Source organism: Schistocerca gregaria, chromosome 9, assembly GCF_023897955.1.
Source record: "Schistocerca gregaria isolate iqSchGreg1 chromosome 9, iqSchGreg1.2, whole genome shotgun sequence".
In the NCBI taxonomy this organism is placed as follows: domain Eukaryota; kingdom Metazoa; phylum Arthropoda; class Insecta; order Orthoptera; family Acrididae; genus Schistocerca; species Schistocerca gregaria.
Window position 1 is genome coordinate 233,882,499 of NC_064928.1, and position 21,616 is coordinate 233,904,114.

The following is a 21,616-nucleotide window of genomic DNA, read 5'->3' on the forward strand; positions in this document are numbered from 1 at the left end:
CTTGAATTGTACTACATCTTTCTGGATATTACTTCAACTTAGAAGCTTCATCTGTGTTCTACTATGGTGCTTTTAGTGTCTCCGCATACCGCAGCACGCGACATAGCTTTGCAGTCGATAAGTACAACCGTTTCAGAGAGAATTGCGGCTAATGTGACGATCTGGCTTTAAGTCGATTCGATAGCAAATGACGAAAACGGACGGATTTCTCAGGTTTTTACTACATATGAACACTTTACAAATTCTCCCGTACAACTCGGCTGCTAGACCTCCTTTCATGCAGAATCTTAAGGTCCTAACTCATATCCAAGGCACCAAAGTCAGCTAAAAAGTCAATAATCGATACTTATAACTTTAATTGTACTACTTCTTACTGACTATTACATCATCTTAGAAGCTTCATCTGTGTTCTACTATGGTGCTTTTAGTGTCTCCGCATACTGCAGCACGCGACATAGCTTTGCAGTCGATAAGTACAACCGTTTCAGAGAGAAGAGCGGCTAATGTGACGATCTGGCTTTAAGTCGATTCGATAACAAATGACGATAACGAACGGATTTCTCAGGTTTTTACTACATATGAACACTTTTTACATTCTCCCCTGCAACTCGGCTGCTAGTCCTCCTTTCATGCAGAATCTTAAGGTCCTAGCTCATGTCCAAGTCACCAAACCCACCTAAAAAGTCAATAATTGATACCTAAAACTTGAATGGTACTACTTCTTACTGGCTATTACATCAACTTAGAAGCTTCATCTGTGTTCTACTATGATGCTTTTAGTGTCTCCGCATACCGCAGCACGCGACATAGCTTTGCAGACGATAAGTACAACCGTTTCAGAGAGAAGAGCGGCCAATGTGACGATCTGGCTTTAAGTCGATTCGATAACAAATGACGAAAACGGACGGATTTCTCAGGTTTTTACTACATATGAACACTTTTCACATTCTCCCGCGCAACTCGGCTGCTAGTCCTCTTTTCATTCACAATCTTAAAGTCCTAGCTCATGTCCAAGGCACCAAAGCCAGCTAAAAAGTGAATAATCGATACCTAAAACTTGAATTGTACTACATCTTACTGACTATTACATCTTCTTAGAAGCTTCATCTGTGTTCTACTATGGTGCTTTTATTGTCTCCGCATATCGTAGCACGCGACATAGCTTTGCAGTCGATAAGTACAACCGTTTCAGAGAGAAGAGCGGCTAATGTGACGATCTGGCTTTAAGGCGATTCGATAACAAATGACGATAACGAACGGATTTCTCAGGTTTTTACTACATATGAACACTTTTTACATTCTCCCCTGCAACTCGGCTGCTAGTCCTCCGTTCATGCAGAATTTTAAGGTCCTAGCTCATGTCCAAGGCCCCAAAGAATGGTAAAAAGTCAAAACTCGATACCTAAGACTTGAATTGTACTACATCTTTCTGGATATTACTTCAACTTAGAAGCTTCATCTGTGTTCTACTATGGTGATTTTAGTGTCTCCGCATACCGCAGCACGCGACATAGCTTTGCAGACGATAAGTACAACCGTTTCAGAGAGAAGAGCGGCCAATGTGACGATCTGGCTTTCAGTCGATTCGATAACAAATGACGATAACGGACGGATTTCTCAGGTTTTTACTACATATGAACACTTTTCACATTCTCCCGTGCAACTCGGCTGCTAGTCCTCCTTTCATGCAGAATCTTAAGGTCCTAGCTCCTCTCCAAGGCACCAAAGCCACCTAAAAAGTCAATAATCGATACCTAAAACTTGAATTGTACTACCTCTTACTGCCTATTACATCAACTTAGAAGCTTCATCTGTGATCTACTATGGTGCTTTTAGTGTCTCCGCATACCGCAGCACGCGACATAGCTTTGCAGACGATAAGTACAACTGTTTCAGAGAGAAGAGCGGCCAATGTGACGATCTGGCTTTACGTCGATTCGATAACAAATGACGAAAACGGACGGATTTCTCAGGTTTTTACTACATATGAACACTTTTCACTTTCTCCCTCGCAACTCGGCTGCTAGTCCTCCTTTCATGCAGAATCTTAAGGCCCTAGCTCATGTCCAAGACACCAAAGCCAGCTAAAAAGTCAATAATCGATACCTAAAACTTGAATTGTACTACTTCTTACTGGCTATTACATCAACTTCGAAGCTTCATCTGTGTTCTACTATGGTGCTTTTAGTGTCTCCGCATACCGCAGCACGCGACATAGCTTTGCAGACGATAAGTACAACCGTTTCAGAGAGAAGAGCGGCCAATGTGACGATCTGGCTTTAAGTCAATTCGATAACAAATGACGAAAACGTAAGGATTTCTCAGGTTTTTACTACATATGAACATTTTCCACATTCTCCAGTGCAACTCGGCTGCTAGTCCTCCTTTCATGCAGAATCTTAAGGTCCTAGCTCATGTTCAAGTCACCGAAGCAAGCTAAGAATTTAATAATCGATAACTATAACATGAATTGTACTACTTCTTACTGGCTATTACATCAACTTAGAAGCTTCACCTGTGTTCTACTATGATGCTTTTAGTGTCTCCGCATACCACAGCACGCGACATAGCTTTGCAGACGATAAGTACAACCGTTTCAGAGAGAAGAGCGGCCAATGTGACGATCTGGCTTTAAGTCGATTCGATAAGAAGTGACGAAAACGGACGGATTTCTCAGGTTTTTACTACATATGAACACTTTTCACATTCTCCCGTGCAACTCGGCTGCTAGTCCTCCTTTCATGCAGAATCTTAAGGTCCTAGCTCATGTCCAAGGCACCAAGGGCAGTTAACAAGGCAATAATCGATACCTAAAACTTGAATTGTACTACTTCTTACTGACTATTACATCGTCTTAGAAGCTTCATCTGTGTTTTACTATGGTGGTTTTAGTGTCTCCGCATACCGCAGCTCGCGACATAGCTTTGCAGTCGATAAGTACAATCGTTTCAGAGAGAAGAGCGGCTAAGGTGACGATCTGGCTTTAAGTCGATTCGATAACAAATGACGATAACGAACAGAATTCTCAGGCTTTTACTACATATGATCACTTTTTACATTTTCCCCTGCAACTCGGCTGCTAGTCCTCCTTTCATGCAGAATCTTAAGGTCCTAGCTCATGTCCAAGGCACCAAGGGCAGCTAAAAAGTCAATAATCGATACCTAAAACTTGAATTGTACTACTTCTTACTGGCTATTACATCAACTTAGAAGCTTCATCTGTGTTCTACTATGATGCTTTTAGTGTCTCCGCATACCGCAGCACGCGACATAGCTTTGCAGACGATAAGTACAACCGTTTCAGAGAGAAGAGCGGCCAATGTGACGATCTGGCTTTAAGTCGATTCCATAACAAATGACGAAAACGGACGGGGTTCTCAGGTTTTTACTACATATGAACACTTTTCACATTCTCCCGTGCAACTCGGCTGCTAGTCCTCGTTTCATGCAGAATCTTAAGGTCTTAGCTCATGTCCAAGTCACCGAAGCCAGCTAAAAAGTCAATAATCGATACCTAACACTTGAATTGTACTACTTCTTACTGGCTATTACATCATCATAGAAGCTTCATCTGTGTTCTACTATGGTGCTTTTAGTGTCTCCGAATATCGCAGCACGCGACATAGCTTTGCAGTCGATAAGTACAACCGTTTCAGAGAGAAGAGCGGCTAATGTGACGATCTGGCTTTAAGGCGATTCGATAACAAATGACGATAACGAACGGATTTCTCAGGTTTTTACTACATATGAACACTTTTCACATTCTCCCAAGCAACTCGGCTGCTAGTCCTCCGTTCATGCAGAATTTTAAGGTCCTAGCTCATGTCCAAGGCACCAAAGAATGGTAAAAAGTCAATAATCGATACCTAAGACTTGAATTGTACTACATCTTACTGGATATTACTTCAACTTAGAAGCTTCATCTGTGTTCTGCTATGGTGCTTTTAGTGTCTCCGAATATCGCAGCACGCGACATAGCTTTGCAGTCGATAAGTACAACCGTTTCAGAGAGAAGAGCGGCTAATGTGACGATCTGGCTTTAAGGCGATTCGATAACAAATGACGATAACGAACGGATTTCTCAGGTTTTTACTACATATGAACACTTTTTACATTCTCCCCTGCAACTCGGCTGCTAGTCCTCCGTTCATGCAGAATTTTAAGGTCCTAGCTCATGTCCAAGGCACCAAAGAATGGTAAAAAGTCAATAATCGATACCTAAGACTTGAATTGTACTACTTCTTACTGCCTATTACATCAACTTAGAAGCTTCATCTGTGATCTACTATGGTGCTTTTAGTGTCTCCGCATACCGCAGCACGCGACATAGCTGTGCAGACGATAAGTACAACTGTTTCAGAGAGAAGAGCGGCCAATGTGAAGATCTGGCTTTACGTCGATTCGATAACAAATGACGAAAACGGACGGATTTCTCAGGTTTTTACTACATATGAACACTTTTCACTTTCTCCCTCGCAACTCGGCTGCTAGTCCTCCTTTCTTGCAGAATCTTAAGGCCCAAGCTCATGTCCAAGACACCAAAGCCAGCTAAAAAGTCAATAATCGATACCTAAAACTTGAATTGTACTACTACTTACTGGCTATTACATCAACTTAGAAGCTTCATCTGTGTTCTACTATGGTGCTTTTAGTGTCTCCGCATACCGCAGCACGCGACATAGCTTTGCAGACGATAAGTACAACCGTTTCAGAGAGAAGGGCGGACAATGTGAAGATCTGGCTTTAAGTCGATTCGATAACAAATGACGAAAACGGACGGATTTCTCAGGTTTTTACTACATATGAACACTTTTCACATTCTGCCGTGCAACTCGGCTGCTAGTCCTCGTTTCATGCAGAATCTTAAGGTCTTAGCTCATGTCCAAGTCACCAAAGCCAGCTAAAAATTTAATAATCGATACCTAACACTTGAATTGTACTACTTCTTACTGGCTATTACATCATCTTAGAAGCTTCATCTGTGTTCTACTATGGTGCTTTTAGTGTCTCCGCATACCGCAGCAAGCGACATAGCTTTGCAGACGATAAGTACAACCGTTTCAAAGAGAAGAGCGCCAATGTGACGATCTGGCTTTAAGACGATTCGATAACAAATGACGAAAACGGACGGATTTCTCAGGTTTTTACTACATATGAACACTTTTCACATTCTCCCAAGCAACTCGGTTGCTAGTCCTCCGTTCATGCAGAATTTTAAGTTCCTAGCTCATGTCCAAGGCACCAAAGAATGGTAAAAAGTCAATAATCGATACCTAAGACTTGAATTGTACTACATCTTACTGGATATTACTTCAACTTAGAAGCTTCATCTGTGTTCTACTATGGTGCTTTTAGTGTCTCCGAATATCGCACCACGCGACATAGCTTTGCAGTCGATAAGTACAACCGTTTCAGAGAGAAGAGCGGCTAATGTGACGATCTGGCTTTAAGGCGATTCGATAACAAATGACGATAACGAACGGATTTCTCAGGTTTTTACTACATATGAACACTTTTTACATTCTCCCCTGCAACTCGGCTGCTAGTCCTCCGTTCATGCAGAATTTTAAGGTCCTAGCTCATGTCCAAGGCACCAAAGAATGGTAAAAAGTCAATAATCGATACCTAAGACTTGAAATGTACTACTTCTTACTGCCTATTACATCAACTTAGAAGCTTCATCTGTGATCTACTATGGTGCTTTTAGTGTCTCCGCATACCGCAGCACGCGACATAGCTTTGCAGACGATAAGTACAACTGTTTCAGAGAGAAGAGCGGCCAATGTGACGATCTGGCTTTACGTCGATTCGATAACAAATGAGGAAAACGGACGGATTTCTCAGGTTTTTACTACATATGAACACTTTTCACTTTCTCCCTCGCAACTCGGCTGCTAGTCCTCCTTTCTTGCAGAATCTTAAGGCCCTAGCTCATGTCCAAGACACCAAAGCCAGCTAAAAAGTCAATAATCGATACCTAAAACTTGAATTGTACTACTTCTTACTGGCTATTACATCAACTTAGAAGCTTCATCTGTGTTCTACTATGGTGCTTTTAGTGTCTGCACATACCGCAGCACGCGACATAGCTTTGCAGACGATAAGTACAACCGTTTCAGAGAGAAGAGGGGCCAATGTGACGATCTGGCTTTAAGTCGATTCGATAACAAATGACGAAAACGTAAGGATTTCTCAGGTTTTTACTACATATGAACATTTTCCACATTCTCCAGTGCAACTCGGCTGCTAGTCCTCCTTTCATGCAGAATCTTAAGGTCCTAGCTCATGTTCAAGTCACCAAAGCAAGCTAAGAATTTAATAATCGATACCTATAACATGAATTGTACTACTTCTTACTGGGTATTACATCAGCTTAGAAGCTTCATCTGTGTTCTACTATGGTGCTTTTAGTGTCTGCGCATACCGCAGCACGCGACATAGCTTTGCAGTCGATAAGTACAACCGTTTCAGAGAGAAGAGCGGCTAATGTGACGATCTGGCTTTAAGTCGATTCGATAACAAATGACGATAACGAACGGATTTCTCAGGTTTTTACTACATATGAACACTTTTTACATTCTCCCCTGCAACTCGGCTGCTAGACCTCCTTTCATGCAGAATCTTAAGGTCCTAGCTCATGTCCAAGGCACCAAAGCCACCTAAAAGTCAATAATCGATACCTAAAACTTGAATTGTACTACTTCTTACTGGCTATTACATCAACTTAGAAGCTTCATCTGTGTTCTACTATGATGCTTTTAGTGTCTCCGCATACCGCAGCACGCGACATAGCTTTGCAGACGATAAGTACAACCGTTTCAGAGAGAAGAGCGGCCAATGTGACGATCTGGCTTTAAGTCGATTCGATAACAAGTGACGAAAACGGACGGATTTCTCAGGTTTTTACTACATATGAACACTTTTCACATTCTCCGTGCATCTCGGCTGCTAGTCCTCCTTTCATGCAGAATCTTAAGGTCCTAGCTCATGTCCAAGGCACAAAGGGCAGCTAAAAAGGCAATAATCGATACCTAAAACGTGAATTGTACTACTTCTTACTGACTATTACATCATCTTAGAAGCTTCATCTGTGTTTTACTATGGTGGTTTTAGTGTCTCCGCATACCGCAGCACGCGACATAGCTTTGCAGTCGATAAGTACAATCGTTTCAGAGAGAAGAGCGGCTAAGGTGACGATCTGGCTTTAAGTCGATTCGATAACAAATGACGATAACGAACAGAATTCTAAGGCTTTTACTACATATGATCACTTTTTACATTCTGCCCTGCAACTCGGCTGCTAGTCCTCCTTTCATGCAGAATCTTAAGGTCCTAGCTCATGTCCAAGGCACCAAGGGCAGCTAAAAAGTCAATAATCGATACCAAAAACTTGAAATGTACTACTTCTTACTGGCTATTACATCATCTTAGAAGCTTCATCTGTGTTCTACTATGGTGCTTTTAGTGTCTCCGCATACCGCAGCACGCGACATAGCTTTGCAGACGATAAGTACAACCATTTCAAAGAGAAGGGCGCCAATGTGACGCTCTGGCTTTAAGACGATTCGATAACAAATGACGAAAACGGACGGATTTCTCAGGTTTTTACTACATATGAACACTTTTCACATTCTCCCAAGCAACTCGGCTGCTAGTCCTCCGTTCATGCAGAATTTTAAGGTCCTAGCTCATGTCCAAGGCACCAAATAATGGTAAAAAGTCAATAATCGATACCTAAGACTTGAATTGTACTACATCTTACTGGATATTACTTCAATTTAGAAGCTTCATCTGTGTTCTACTATGGTGCTTTTAGTGTCTCCGAATATCGCAGCACGCGACATAGCTTTGCAGTCGATAAGTACAACCGTTTCAGAGAGAAGAGCGGCTAATGTGACGATCTGGCTTTAAGGCGATTCGATAACAAATGACGATAACGAACGGATTTCTCATGTTTTTACTACATATGAACACTTTTTACATTCTCCCCTGCAACTCGGCTGCTAGTCCTCCGTTCATGCAGAATTTTAAGGTCCTAGCTCATGTCCAAGGCACCAAAGAATGGTAAAAAGTCAATAATCGATACCTAAGACTTGAATTGTACTACTTCTTACTGCCTATTACATCAACTGGGTATTACATCAGCTTAGAAGCTTCATCTGTGTTCTACTATGGTGCTTTTAGTGTCTCCGCATACCGCAGCACGCGACATAGCTTTGCAGACGATAAGTACAACCGTTTCAGAGAGAAGAGCGGCCAATGTGACGATCTGGCTTTAAGTCGATTCGATAACAAATGACGAAAACGTAAGGATTTCTCAGGTTTTTACTACATGTGAATATTTTCCACATTCTCCAGTGCAACTCGGCTGCTAGTCCTCCTTTCATGCAGAATCTTAAGGTCCTAGCTCATGTTCAAGTCACCAAAGCAAGCTAAGAATTTAATAATCGATAACTATAACATGAATTGTACTACTTCTTACTGGGTATTACATCAGCTTAGAAGCTTCATCTGTGTTCTACTATGGTGCTTTTAGTGTCTCCGAATATCGCAGCACGCGACATAGCTTTGCAGTCGATAAGTACAACCGTTTCAGAGAGAGGAGCGGCTAATGTGACGATCTGGCTTTAAGGCGATTCGATAACAAATGACGATAACGAACGGATTTCTCAGGTTTTTACTACATATGCACACTTTTTACATTCTCCCCTGCAACTCGGCTGCTAGTCCTCCGTTCATGCAGAATTTTAAGGTCCTAGCTCATGTCCAAGGCACCAAAGAATGGTAAAAAGTCAATAATCGATACCTAAGACTTGAATTGTACTACTTCTTACTGGCTATTACATCAACTTAGAAGCTTCATCTGTGTTCTACTATGGTGCTTTTAGTGTCTCCGCATACCGCAGCACGCGACATAGCTTTGCAGACGATAAGTACAACCGTTTCAGAGAGAAGAGCGGCCAATGTGACGATCTGGCTTTAAGTCGATTCGATAACAAATGAAGAAAACGGACGGATTTCTCAGGTTTTTACTACATATGAACATTTTCCACATTCTCCAGTGCAACTCGGCTGCTAGTCCTCCTTTCATGCAGAATCTTAAGGTCCTAGCTCATGTTCAAGTCACCAAAGCAAGCTAAGAATTTAATAATCGATACCTATAACATGAATTGTACTACTTCGTACTGGGTATTACATCAGCTTACAAGCTTCATCTGTGTTCTACTATGGTGCTTTTAGTGTCTCCGCATACCGCAGCACGCGACATAGCTTTGCAGACGATAAGTACAACCGTTTCAGAGAGAAGGGCGGACAATGTGAAGATCTGGCTTTAAGTCGATTCGATAACAAATGACGAAAACGGACGGATTTCTCAGGTTTTTACTACATATGAACACTTTTCACTTTCTCCCTCGCAACTCGGCTGCTAGTCCTCCTTTCTTGCAGAATCTTAAGGCCCTAGCTCATGTCCAAGGCACCAAAGCCACCTAAAAAGTCAATAATCGATACCTAAAACTTGAATTGTACTACTTCTTACTGGCTATTACATCAACTTAGAAGCTTCATCTGTGTTCTACTATGATGCTTTTAGTGTCTCCGCATACCGCAGCACGCGACATAGCTTTGCAGACGATAAGTACAACCATTTCAAAGAGAAGAGCGCCAATGTGACGCTCTGTCTTTAAGACGATTCGATAACAAATGACGAAAACGGACGGATTTCCCAGGTTTTTACTACATATGAACACTTTTCACATTCTCCCAAGCAACTCGGCTGCTAGTCCTCCGTTCATGCAGAATTTTAAGTTCCTAGCTCATGTCCAAGGCACCAAAGAATGGTAAAAAGTCAATAATCGATACCTAAGACTTGAATTGTACTACATCTTACTGGATATTACTTCAACTTAGAAGCTTCATCTGTGTTCTACTATGGTGCTTTTAGTGTCTCCGAATATCGCAGCACGCGACATAGCTTTGCAGTTGATAAGTACAACCGTTTCAGAGAGAAGAGCGGCTAATGTGACGATCTGGCTTTAAGGCGATTCGATAACAAATGACGATAACGAACGGATTTCTCAGGTTTTTACTACATATGAACACTTTTTACATTCTCCCCTGCAACTCGGCAGCTAGTCCTCCGTTCATGCAGAATTTTAAGGTCCTAGCTCATGTCCAAGGCACCAAAGAATGGTAAAAAGTCAATAATCGATACCTAAGACTTGAATTGTACTACTTCTTACTGCCTATTACATCAACTTAGAAGCTTCATCTGTGATCTACTATGGTGCTTTTAGTGTCTCCGCATACCGCAGCACGCGACATAGCTTTGCAGACGATAAGTACAACTGTTTCAGAGAGAAGAACGGCCAATGTGACGATCTGGCTTTACGTCGATTCGATAACAAATGAGGAAAACGGACGGATTTCTCAGGTTTTTACTACATATGAACACTTTTCACTTTCTCCCTCGCAACTCGGCTGCTAGTCCTCCTTTCTTGCAGAATCTTAAGGCCCTAGCTCATGTCCAAGACACCAAAGCCAGCTAAAAAGTCAATAATCGATACCTAAAACTTGAATTGTACTACTTCTTACTGGCTATTACATCAACTTAGAAGCTTCATCTGTGTTCTACTATGGTGCTTTTAGTGTCTCCACATACCGCAGCACGCGACATAGCTTTGCAGACGATAAGTACAACCGTTTCAGAGAGAAGAGCGGCCAATGTGACGATCTGGCTTTAAGTCGATTCGATAACAAATGACGAAAACGTAAGGATTTCTCAGGTTTTTACTACATATGAACACTTTTCACATTCTCCCTTACTACTCGGCTGCTAGTCCTCCTTTCATGCAGAATCTTAAGGTCCTAGCTCATGTTCAAGTCACCAAAGCAAGCTAAGAATTTAATAATCGATACCTATAACATGAATTGTACTACTTCTTACTGGGTATTACATCAGCTTAGAAGCTTCATCTGTGTTCTACTATGGTGCTTTTAGTGTCTGCGCATACCGCAGCACGCGACATAGCTTTGCAGTCGATAAGTACAACCGTTTCAGAGAGAAGAGCGGCTAATGTGACGATCTGGCTTTAAGTCGATTCGATAACAAATGACGATAACGAACGGATTTCTCAGGTTTTTACTACATATGAACACTTTTTACATTCTCCCCTGCAACTCGGCTGCTAGTCCTCCTTTCATGCAGAATCTTAAGGTCCTAGCTCATGTCCAAGGCACCAAAGCCACCTAAAAAGTCAATAATCGATACCTAAAACTTGAATTGTACTACTTCTTACTGACTATTACATCATCTTAGAAGCTTCATCTGTGTTTTACTATGGTGGTTTTAGTGTCTCCGCATACCGCAGCACGCGACATAGCTTTGCAGTCGATAAGTACAATCGTTTCAGAGAGAAGAGCGGCTAAGGTGACGATCTGGCTTTAAGTCGATTCGATAACAAATGACGATAACGAACAGAATTCTAAGGCTTTTACTACATATGATCACTTTTTACATTCTGCCCTGCAACTCGGCTGCTAGTCCTCCTTTCATGCAGAATCTTAAGGTCCTAGCTCATGTCCAAGGCACCAAGGGCAGCTAAAAAGTCAATAATCGATACCAAAAACTTGAAATGTACTACTTCTTACTGGCTATTACATCATCTTAGAAGCTTCATCTGTGTTCTACTATGGTGCTTTTAGTGTCTCCGCATACCGCAGCACGCGACATAGCTTTGCAGACGATAAGTACAACCGTTTCAAAGAGAAGGGCGCCAATGTGACGCTCTGGCTTTAAGACGATTCGATAACAAATGACGAAAACGGACGGATTTCTCAGGTTTTTACTACATATGAACACTTTTCACATTCTCCCAAGCAACTCGGCTGCTAGTCCTATGTTCATGCAGAATTTTAAGGTCCTAGCTCATGTCCAAGGCACCAAATAATGGTAAAAAGTCAATAATCGATACCTAAGACTTGAATTGTACTACATCTTACTGGATATTACTTCAACTTAGAAGCTTCATCTGTGTTCTACTATGGTGCTTTTAGTGTCTCCGAATATCGCAGCACGCGACATAGCTTTGCAGTCGATAAGTACAACCGTTTCAGAGAGAAGAGCGGCTAATGTGACGATCTGGCTTTAAGGCGATTCGATAACAAATGACGATAACGAACGGATTTCTCATGTTTTTACTACATATGAACACTTTTTACATTCTCCCCTGCAACTCGGCTGCTAGTCCTCCGTTCATACAGAATTTTAAGGTCCTAGCTCATGTCCAAGGCACCAAAGAATGGTAAAAAGTCAATAATCGATACCTAAGACTTGAATTGTACTACTTCTTACTGCCTATTACATCAACTGGGTATTACATCAGCTTAGAAGCTTCATCTGTGTTCTACTATGGTGCTTTTAGTGTCTCCGCATACCGCAGCACGCGACATAGCTTTGCAGACGATAAGTACAACCGTTTCAGAGAGAAGAGCGGCCAATGTGACGATCTGGCTTTAAGTCGATTCGATAACAAATGACGAAAACGTAAGGTTTTTCCAGGTTTTTACTACATGTGAACATTTTCCACATTCTCCAGTGCAACTCGGCTGCTAGTCCTCCTTTCATGCAGAATCTTAAGGTCCTAGCTCATGTTCAAGTCACCAAAGCAAGATAAGAATTTAATAATCGATAACTATAACATGAATTGTACTACTTCTTACTGGGTATTACATCAGCTTAGAAGCTTCATCTGTGTTCTACTATGGTGCTTTTAGTGTCTCCGAATATCGCAGCACGCGACATAGCTTTGCAGTCGATAAGTACAACCGTTTCAGAGAGAAGAGCGGCTAATGTGACGATCTGGCTTTAAGTCGATTCGATAACAAATGACGATAACGAACGGATTTCTCACGTTTTTACTACATATGCACACTTTTTACATTCTCCCCTGCAACTCGGCTGCTAGTCCTCCGTTCATGCAGAATTTTAAGGTCCTAGCTCATGTCCAAGGCACCAAAGAATGGTAAAAAGTCAATAATCGATACCTAAGACTTGAATTGTACTACTTCTTACTGGCTATTACATCAACTTAGAAGCTTCATCTGTGTTCTACTATGATGCTTTTAGTGTCTCCGCATACCGCAGCACGCGACATAGCTTTGCAGACGATAAGTACAACCGTTTCAGAGAGAAGAGCGGCCAATGTGACGATCTGGCTTTAAGTCGATTCGATAACAAATGAAGAAAACGGACGGATTTCTCAGGTTTTTACTACATATGAACATTTTCCACATTCTCCAGTGCAACTCGGCTGCTAGTCCTCCTTTCATGCAGAATCTTAAGGTCCTAGCTCATGTTCAAGACACCAAAGCAAGCTAAGAATTTAATTATCGATACCTATAACATGAATTGTACTACTTCTTACTGGGTATTACATCAGCTTACAAGCTTCATCTGTGTTCTACTATGGTGCTTTTAGTGTCTCCGCATACCGCAGCACGCGACATAGCTTTGCAGACGATAAGTACAACCGTTTCAGAGAGAAGGGCGGACAATGTGAAGATCTGGCTTTAAGTCGATTCGATAACAAATGACGAAAACGGACGGATTTCTCAGGTTTATACTACATATGAACACTTTTCACTTTCTCCCTCGCAACTCGGCTGCTAGTCCTCCTTTCTTGCAGAATCTTAAGGCCCTAGCTCATGTCCAAGGCACCAAAGCCATCTAAAAAGTCAATAATCGATACCTAAAACTTGAATTGTACTACTTCTTACTGGCTATTACATCAACTTAGAAGCTTCATCTGTGTTCTACTATGATGCTTTTAGTGGCTCCGCATACCGCAGCACGCGACATAGCTTTGCAGACGATAAGTACTACCGTTTCAAAGAGAAGAGCGCCAATGTGACGCTCTGGCTTTAAGACGATTCGATAACAAATGACGAAAACGGACAGATTTCTCAGGTTTTTACTACATATGAACACTTTTCACATTCTCCCAAGCAACTCGGCTGCTAGTCATCCGTTCATGCAGAATTTTAAGGTCCTAGCTCATGTCCAAGGCACCAAAGAATGGTAAAAAGTCAATAATCGATACCTAAGACTTGAATTGTACTACATCTTACTGGATATTACTTCAACTTAGAAGCTTCATCTGTGTTCTACTATGGTGCTTTTAGTGTCTCCGAATATCGCAGCACGCGACATAGCTTTGCAGTCGATAAGTACAACCGTTTCAGAGAGAAGAGCGGCTAATGTGACGATCTGGCTTTAAGGCGATTCGATAACAAATGACGATAACGAACGGATTTCTCAGGTTTTTACTACATATGAACACTTTTCACATTCTCCCGTGCAACTCGGCTGCTAGTCCTCGTTTCATGCAGAATCTTAAGGTCTTAGCTCATGTCCAAGTCACCAAAGCCAGCTAAAAAGTCAATAATCGATACCTAACACTTGAATTGTACTACTTCTTACTGGCTATTACATCATCTTAGAAGCTTCATCTGTGTTCTACTATGGTGCTTTTAGTGTCTCCGCATACCGCAGCATGCGACATAGCTTTGCAGACGATAAGTACAACCGTTTCAAAGAGAAGAGCGCCAATGTGACGATCTGGCTTTAAGACGATTCGATAACAAATGACGAAAACGGACGGATTTCTCAGGTTTTTACTACTTATGAACACTTTTCACATTCTCCCAAGCAACTCGGCTGCTAGTCCTCCGTTCATGCAGAATTTTAAGTTCCTAGCTCATGTCCAAGGCACCAAAGAATGGTAAAAAGTCAATAATCGATACCCAAGACTTGAATTGTACTACATCTTACTGGATATTACTTCAACTTAGAAGCTTCATCTGTGTTCTACTATGGTGCTTTTAGTGTCTCCGAATATCGCAGCACGCGACATAGCTTTGCAGTCGATAAGTACAACCGTCTCAGAGAGAAGAGCGGCTAATGTGACGATCTGGCTTTAAGGCGATTCGATAACAAATGACGATAACGAACGGATTTCTCAGGTTTTTACTACATATGAACACTTTTTACATTCTCCCCTGCAACTCGGCTGCTAGTCCTCCGTTCATGCAGAATTTTAAGGTCCTGGCTCATGTCCAAGGCACCAAAGAATGGTAAAAAGTCAATAATCGATACCTAAGACTTGAATTGTACTACTTCTTACTGCCTATTACATCAACTTAGAAGCTTCATCTGTGATCTACTATGGTGCTTTTAGTGTCTCCGCATACCGCAGCACGCGACATAGCTTTGCAGACGATAAGTACAACTGTTTCAGAGAGAAGAGCGGCCAATGTGACGATCTGGCTTTACGTCGATTCGATAACAAATAACGAAAACGGACGGATTTCTCAGGTTTTTACTACATATGAACACTTTTCACTTTCTCCCGTACAACTCGGCTGCTAGACCTCCTTTCATGCAGAATCTTAAGGCCCTAGCTCATGTCCAAGACACCAAAGCCAGCTTAAACGTCAATAATCGATACCTAAAACTTGAATTGTACTACTTCTTACTGGCTATTACATCAACTTAGAAGCTTCATCTGTGTTCTACTATGGTGCTTTTAGTGTCTCCGCATACCGCAGCACGCGACATAGCTTTGCAGACGATAAGTACAACCGTTTCAGAGAGAAGAGCGGCCAACGTGACGATCTGGCTTTAAGTCGATTCGATAACAAATGACGAAAACGTAAGGATTTCTCAGGTTTTTACTACATATGAACATTTTCCACATTCTCCAGTGCAACTCGGCTGCTAGTCCTCCTTTCATGCAGAATCTTAAGGTCCTAGCTCATGTTCAAGTCACCAAAGCAAGCTAAGAATTTAATAATCGATACCAATAACATGAATTGTACTACTTCTTACTGGGTATTACATCAGCTTAGAAGCTTCATCTGTGTTCTACTATGGTGCTTTTAGTGTCTCCGCATACCGCAGCACGCGACATAGCTTTGCAGTCGATAAGTACAACCGTTTCAGAGAGAAGAGCGGCTAATGTGACGATCTGGCTTTAAGTCGATTCGATAACAAATGACGATAACGAACGGATTTCTCAGGTTTTTACTACATATGAACACTTTTTACATTCTCCCAAGCAACTCGGCTGCTAGTCCTCCTATCATGCAGAATCTTAAGGTCCTAGCTCATGTCCAAGGCACCAAGGGCAGCTAAAAAGTCAATAATCGATACCAAAAACTTGAAATGTACTACTTCTTACTGGCTATTACATCATCTTAGAAGCTTCATCTGTGTTCTACTATGGTGCTTTTAGTGTCTCCGCATACCGCAGCACGCGACATAGCTTTGCAGACGATAAGTACAACCGTTTCAAAGAGAAGAGCGCCAATGTGACGCTCTAAATTTAAGACGATGCGATAACAAATGACGAAAACGGACGGATTTCTCAGGTTTTTACTACATATGAACACTTTTCACATTCTCCCAAGCAACTCGGCTGCTAGTCCTCCGTTCATGCAGAATTTTAAGGTCCTAGCTCATGTCCAAGGCACCAAAGAATGGTAAAAAGTCAATAATCGATACCTAAGACTTGAATTGTACTACATCTTACTGGATATTACTTCAACTTAGAAGCTTCATCTGTGTTCTACTATGGTGCTTTTAGTGTCTCCGAATATCGCAGCACACGACATAGCTTTGCAGTCGATAAGTACAACCGTTTCAGAGAGAAGAGCGGCTAATGTGACGATCTGGCTTTAAGGCGATTCGATAACAAATGACGATAACGAACGGATTTCTCAGGTTTTTACTACATATGAACACTTTTTACATTCTCCCCTGAAACTCGGCTGCTAGTCCTCCGTTCATGCAGAATTTTAAGGTCCTAGCTCATGTCCAAGGCACCAAAGAATGGTAAAAAGTCAATAATCGATACCTAAGACTTGAATTGTACTACTTCTTACTGCCTATTACATCAACTGGGTATTACATCAGCTTAGAAGCTTCATCTTTGTTCTACTATGGTGCTTTTAGTGTCTCCGCATACCGCAGCACGCGACATAGCTTTGCAGACGATAAGTACAACCGTTTCAAAGAGAAGAGCGCCAATGTGACGCTCTGGCTTTAAGTCGATTCGATAACAAATGACGAAAACGTAAGGATTTCCCAGGTTTTTACTACATATGAACATTTTCCACATTCCCCAGTGCAACTCGGCTGCTAGTCCTCCTTTCATGCAGAATCTTAAGGTCCTAGCTCATGTTCAAGTCACCAAAGCAAGATAAGAATTTAATAATCGATACCTATAACATGAATTGTACTACTTCTTACTGGGTATTACATCAGCTTACAAGCTTCATCTGTGTCTACTATGGTGCCTTTAGTGTCTCCGCATACCGCAGCACGCGACATAGCTTTGCAGTCGATAAGTACAACCGTTTCAGAGAGAAGAGCGGCTAGTGTGACGATCTGGCTTTAAGTCGATTCGATAACAAATGACGATAACGAACGGATTTCTCTGGTTTTTACTACATATGAACACTTTTTACATTCTCCCCTGCAACTCGGCTGCTAGTCCTCCTTTCATGCAGAATCTTAAGGTCCTAGCTCATGTCCAAGGCACCAAAGCCACCTAAAAAGTCAATAATCGATACCTAAAACTTGAATTGTACTACTTCTTACTGGCTATTACATCAACTTAGAAGCTTCATCTGTGTTCTACTATGATGCTTTTAGTGTCTCCGCATACCGCAGCACGCGACATAGCTTTGCAGACGATAAGTACAACCGTTTCAGAGAGAAGAGCGGCCAATGCGACGATCTGGCTTTAAGTCGATTCGATAACAAGTGACGAAAACGGACGTATTTCTCAGGTTTTTACTACATATGAACACTTTTCACATTCTCCCGTGCAACTCGGCTGCTAGTCCTCCTTTCATGCAGAATCTTAAGGTCCTAGCTCATGTCCAAGGCACCAAGGGCAGCTAAAAAGTCAATAATCGATACCTAAAACTTGAATTGTACTACTTCTTACTGACTATTACATCATCTTAGAAGCTTCATCTGTGTTTTACTATGGTGGTTTTAGTGTCTCCGCATACCGCAGCACGCGACATAGCTTTGCAGTCGATAAGTACAATCGTTTCAGAGAGAAGAGCGGCTAAGGTGACGATCTGGCTTTAAGTCGATTCGATAACAAATGACGATAACGAACGGATTTCTCAGGCTTTTACTACATATGAACACTTTTTACATTCTCCCCTGCAACTCGGCTGCTAGTCCTCCTTTCATGCAGAATCTTAAGGTCCTAGCTCATGTCCAAGGCACCAAGGGCAGCTAAAAAGTCAATAATCGATACCTAAAACTTGAATTGTACTACATCTTACTGGATATTACTTCAACTTAGAAGCTTCATCTGTGTTCTACTATGGTGCTTTTAGGGTCTCCGCATACCGCAGCACGCGACATAGCTTTGCAGACGATAAGTACAACCGTTTCAGAGATAAGAGCGGCCAATGTGACGATCTGGCTTTAATTCAATTCGATAACAAATGACGAAAACGGAAGGATTTCTCAGGTTTTTACTACATATGAACATTTTCCACATTCTCCAGTGCAACTTGGCTGCTAGTCCTCCTTTCATGCAGAATCTTAAGGTCCTAGCTCATGTTCAAGTCACCAAAGCAAGCTAAGAAGTCAATAATCGATACCTATAACATGAATTGTACTACTTCTTACTGGCTATTACATCAACTTGGAAGCTTCATCTGTGTTCTACTATGGTGCTTTTACTGTCTGCACATACCGCAGCACGCTACATAGCTTTGCAGACGATAAGTACAACCGTTTCAGAGAGAAGAGCGGCCAATGTGACGATCTGGCTTTAAGTCGATTCAATAACAAATGACGAAAACGGTCGTATTTCTCAGGTTTTTACTATATATTAACACTTTTCACATTCTTCCGTGCAACTTGGCTGTTAGTCGTCCTTTCATGCAGAATTTTAAGGTCCTAGCTCATGTCCAAGGCACCAAAGCCAGCTAAAAAGTCAATAATCGATACCTATAACTTGAATTGTAGTACTTCTTACTGGCTATTACATCAACTTAGAAGCTTCATCTGTGTTCTACTATGGTGCTTTTAGTGTCTCCGCATACCGCAGCACGCGACATAGCTTTGCAGACGATAAGTACAACCGTTTTAGAGAGTAGAGCGCCCAATGTGACGATCTGGCTTTAAGTCGATTCGATAACAAATGAGGAAAACTGACGGATGTCTCTGGTTTTTACTACATATGAACACTTTTCACATTCTCCCGTGCAACTCGGCTGCCTAGTCCTCCTTTCATGCAGAATCTTAAGGTCCTAGCTCATGTCCAAGGCACCAAAGCAAGCTAAGAATTTAATAATCGATAACTATAACATGAATTGTACTACTTCTTACTGGGTATTACATCAGCTTAGAAGCTTCATCTGTGTTCTACTATGGTGCTTTTAGTGTCTCCGCATACCGCAGCACGCGACATAGCTTTGCAGTCGATAAGTACAATCGTTTCAGAGAGAAGAGCGGCTAAGGTGACGATCTGGCTTTAAGACGATTCGATAACAAATGACGATAACGAACAGAATTCTCAGGCTTTTACTACATATGATCACTTTTTATATTCTCCCCTGCAACTCGGCTGCTAGTCCTCCTTTCATGCAGAATCTTAAGGTCCTAGCTCATGTCCAAGGCACCAAGGGCAGCTAAAAAATCAATAATCGATACCTAAAACTTGAATTGTACTACTTCTTACTGGCTATTACATCAACTTAGAAGCTTCATCTGTGTTCTACTATGATGCTTTTAGTGTCTCCGCATACCGCAGCACGCGACATAGCTTTGCAGACGATAAGTACAACCGTTTCAGAGAGAAGAGCGGCCAATGTGACGATCTGGCTTTAAGTCGATTCGATAACAAATGACGAAAACGTAAGGATTTCTCAGGTTTTTACCACATATGAACACTTTTCGCATTCTCCCGTGCAACTCGGCTGCTAGTCCTCGTTTCATGCAGAATCTTAAGGTCCTAGCTCATGTCCAAGGCACCAAAGAATGGTAAAAAGTCAATAATCGATACCTAAGACTTGAATTGTACTACATCTTACTGGATATTACTTCAACTTAGAAGCTTCATCTGTGTTCTACTATGGTGCTTTTAGTGTCTCCGAATATCGCAGCACGCGACATAGCTTTGCAGTCGATAAGTACAACCGTTTCAGAGAGAAGAGCGGCTAATGTGACGATCTGGCTTTAAGGCGATACGATAACAAATGACGATATCGAACGGATTTCTCAGGTTTTTACTACATATGAACACTTTTTACATTCTCCCCTGCAACTCGGCTGCTAGTCCTCCGTTCATGCAGAATTTTAAGGTCCTAGCTCATGTCCAAGGCACCAAAGAATGGTAAAAAGTCAATAATCGATACCTAAGACTTGAATTGTACTACTTCTTACTGCCTATTACATCAACTTAGAAGCTTCATCTGTGATCTACTATGGTGCTTTTACTGTCTCCGCATACCGCAGCACGCGACATAGCTTTGCAGACGATAAGTACAACTGTTTCAGAGAGAAGACCGGCCAATGTGACGATCTGGCTTTACGTCGATTCGATAACAAATGACGAAAACGGACGGATTTCTCAGGTTTTTACTACATATGAATACTTTTCACTTTCTCCCTCGCAACTCGGCTGCTAGTCCTCCTTTCTTGCAGAATCTTAAGGCCCTAGCTCATGTCCAAGTCACCAAAGATAGCTAAAGATTCAATAATCGATACCTAAAACTTGAATTGTACTACTTCTTACTGGCTATTACATCAACTTAGAAGCTTCATCTGTGTTCTACTATGATGCTTTTAGTGTCTCCGCATACCGCAGCACGCGACATAGCTTTGCAGACGATAAGTACAACCGTTTCAGAGAGAAGAGCGGCCAATGTGACGATCTGGCTTTAAGTCGATTCGATAACAAGTGACGAAAACGGACGGATTTCTCAGGTTTTTACTACATATGAACACTTTTCACATTCTCCCGTGCAACTCGGCTGCTAGTCCTCCTTTCATGCAGAATCTTAAGGTCCTAGCTCATGTCCAAGGCACCAAAGGCAGCTAAAAAGTCAATAATCGATACCTAAAACTTGAATTTTACTACTTCTTACTGACTATTACATCATCTTAGAAGCTTCATCTGTGTTTTACTATGGTGGTTTTAGTGTCTCCGCATACCGCAGCACGCGACATAGCTTTGCAGTCGATAAGTACAATCGTTTCAGAGAGAAGAGCGGCTAAGGTGACGATCTGGCTTTAAGTCGATTCGATAACAAATGACGATAACGAACAGAATTCTCAGGCTTTTACTACATATGATCACTTTTTATATTCTCCCCTGCAACTCGGCTGCTAGTCCTCCTTTCATGCAGAATCTTAAGGTCCTCGCTCATGTCCAAGGCACCAAGGGCAGCTAAAAAGTCAATAATCGATACCTAAAACTTGAATTGTACTACTTCTTACTGGCTATTACAACTTAGAAGCTTCATCTGTGTTCTACTATGATGCTTTTAGTGTCTCCGCATACCGCAGCACGCGACATAGCTC